We start from the raw sequence: 3,087 nt of genomic DNA on the forward strand, positions 1-3,087 counted from the left end.
TCTTCTTTCTTTCTCTTCTTTCTTTCTTTCTTTCTTTCTTTCTTTCCTTCTTTCTTTTCTTTCTTTTCTTTCTTTCTTTTCTTTCTTTCCTTCTTTCCTCTTCTTTTCTTCCTTTTTTTCTCTTCTCTCTTTCTCTTCTTTCTCTCTTTCTTTTCTTTTTCTCTTCTTTTTTCTTTCTCTTCTTTCTTTCTTTCTCTTCTTTTTTTCTTTCTCTTTCTTGTCTTTCTTTCCTTCTTTCTTTCTTTCCTTTCTTTCTTTCTTTCTTTCTTTCTTTCCTTTCTCTCTTCTTTCTTTCTTTCTTTCTTTCTTTCTTTCTCTTCTTTTTTCTTTCTCTTCTTTCTTTCTTTCTTCCTCTTCTTTTTTTCTTTCTCTTCTCTCTCCTCTTTCTTTTCTTTTTCTCTTCTTTTTTCTTTCTCTTCTTTCTTTCTCTTCTTTCTTTTTTCTTTCTTTCTCTTCTTTCTTTCTCTTCTTTTTTTCTTTCTCTTTCCTTCTTTCTCTTCTTTCTTTTTCTTTCTCTTCTTTCTTTCTTTCTCTTCTTTCTTTCTTTCCTTCTTTCTTTCCTTCTTTCTCTTCTTTCTTTCTTTCTTTCTTTCTTTCTTTCTTTTTTAGAGAGAGAGAGCTTTGAAAGCACAGAGTGGGGAGGGGAAGGGGCAGAGAGAGAGAGAAAGAATTCCAATCAGCCTCCGTGTTCAGGGCAGAGCCCGCTGTGGGGCTTGATCCCACAGTCCTGAGATCACGACCTGAGCCAAAACCAAGACTCTGTCGCTCAACCTCTGAGCCACCCAGGTGCCTTTGCTTGTTCTTTATAAAACAGATACAGAATTCTCTAGAAAAGAGATTTGGATGGATCGGCTCCATCTACAACGTATTGCATCTCACCGAATCTGAGAGAGTACCTTCTTTCCTCCCTGGACCTTCTCCAAGACGCGGTGCCTCTGAGTCACCATCCCCGCAGGCACTTGTGACGGTTGTATACATTTTGTGGTTATTCTGGGAGGCCTCCCGATGACTTTAGTGCCCTGGCGGATCGGCAAACGGCCACGTGAGGACTGTTGGCGGGGGACCACGCTGTCAGAGCCATTGCTGGTTCGGTCAGGCGTCTTTGGGTAAAAGATAGAAAAGCCACCATTTACCGGACACTCACGAGCACCGGGCCGTGCAACACACGTGCGTTCCTCCTACGCGTTTAGTGTGGAACGATCCTGTGCGTCATGGGCTGTTTGCGAGCCCTTCTGGAGCCTCGAGAGGGTCACAGCGGTCCGTACGGGATCTCCAAGTCCGGCTGACCCCAAAGGCTGTGCCTTAACTTTTCTGCTACACAAAGACAGTAAAAGTCACCAGAAAGCGTACCACTGAGGAGGACTTTCACGACAGCCGCTCCAGATGGGTTCGTACGCATATATTAGGTTGAAGCCTAGGAAAGCTCCACTTCTGTACCTGAGAAATGGGAGCATGTCGGGACTTTCATGACTGCTCCCTTCACTCTGTAGGACGCCCGGTTCCATGGTAACGAGTACCGATTGAGGCTCCTGCTCTCCGTTGCTGCAAAGTATTCCACGGGGTTTAACTAACCAGGTAATTAGCCGAATCCGTGTTGGTGGACACATAGGTTACGTCCAGTTAGGTATATGTCGTGTTGCCGTAAACACTCTTGTTCGGTCTCACAGGGGCTCTGGATGCTCGAATTGCGGAGTCAAGGTCTCACGTGTTTTCTCTTTTGCTACGTTTTGTCTTCAACTCTCTGAAATGGTCGTATGGTTGTCCCCGACCACACTCACACCACGATGCTGGACACCCCCCACTTGCTGCCCCGGTTGTTAGAGGCAGAGTTTGCTCTGAGACCCTGCACAAGAGCACAGAGGACTTGCACACAGTGGTGGCAGGACTCGGCTGTGGAGAAAAGCTAGAGCCTTCCAGAATGGTGGCTCTAGGAGCGTCGTAGGTGAGAGCCGGTGCCCCTTGCTGCCTGCCGCGCGTCTGCCAGTGACAGGTGGTGCTGAGCGTGACCCTGACTGACTGCAAGGGCCGATGGGATTGAAGTGTGTTGTCCCAGGTCCGTGCCCCCAGCATGCCTGTGACACTCCTGGTGTTGAGGTCAGGGGCACCCAGGTGAGAAGCGAGAGCCTTTCCTAATCAGGGACAGACACGCAGCACGGTGGCCCAAGACCAGCATTTGGAGCCCTGGAGTCTTGGGAGGAAGCCTCTAGATCATTCTAGGCCAACCTCTCATTCTGCAGATGGAAAAGGAAAGTTTGGAGGCCGACCCTGCCCCTCCTCCACCCTCAGTTTCCCCGCCTGATCCGCGAGCAGGGTGGGCCAGGGACTCAGCTCACCGCCAACCTGTGGCCAGCGCCACGCCTCCCCTCCTTCCACCCTGCCCCTCGGTGTCCAGAACCTTCCCCCTGCTGTTCCCCGTGGCTGCCCCTGGTTGACACATGGGCTCCGTTGCGTCTCCTGAGCCTCTCGTGGGCAAGGCCACACTTGTTTGGGAGCAGGTGACACCCAGCCTACGGTGAACCCCGTGATTATACACACGGTGGAGGCGCGGGCATCTATGCCCTTCCGTGTCCCCAAGCCCACGAGGGCCGCCCGTGAACCGTGCTGGTGTGTTGATTTGTGAAGTTAGTCGTGAAGAGTCTTAGGAAGAAACAACCCCAATTCGTGGTGAATCCGTGTTTTGAACCCCCCTTCTCTTTGGGAAACGTGGAATTATATTCAGCGGGGACTCCCAGAAAACTGCCCTCCCATGAACACAGTCTCAGTGCACCTGTCGTCCGGCTGGAAGAAGGGGGTCTTCCCACTTCCGGGGCGATGCTTCTGTGCCACCCTTCCTCCGCCCGGCGTCCTGGGGTCGGGGGTCCTCGCAGCGGCCTCCTGGTCTCCCTGTCTCCTCCCCCAGACAATGAAGCCGCCACGGGCACAGCGCGTCTCCATGACAACCGCATCCTGCCTTCCCCGCTCCTCTGGCGCGTCCTGGCTTCCCAGCAGATGGCGCTCTCCTACCGGGGAAGGCCTGAAGCCAGGCGAGCGCGCAGTCCCCGGGGATGCGGTCCCGCCTTCGTTCATTTGTTGGCTCGCTCACTCACT

Source organism: Panthera uncia, chromosome A2 (assembly GCF_023721935.1).
Source record: "Panthera uncia isolate 11264 chromosome A2, Puncia_PCG_1.0, whole genome shotgun sequence".
Taxonomy (NCBI): domain Eukaryota; kingdom Metazoa; phylum Chordata; class Mammalia; order Carnivora; family Felidae; genus Panthera; species Panthera uncia.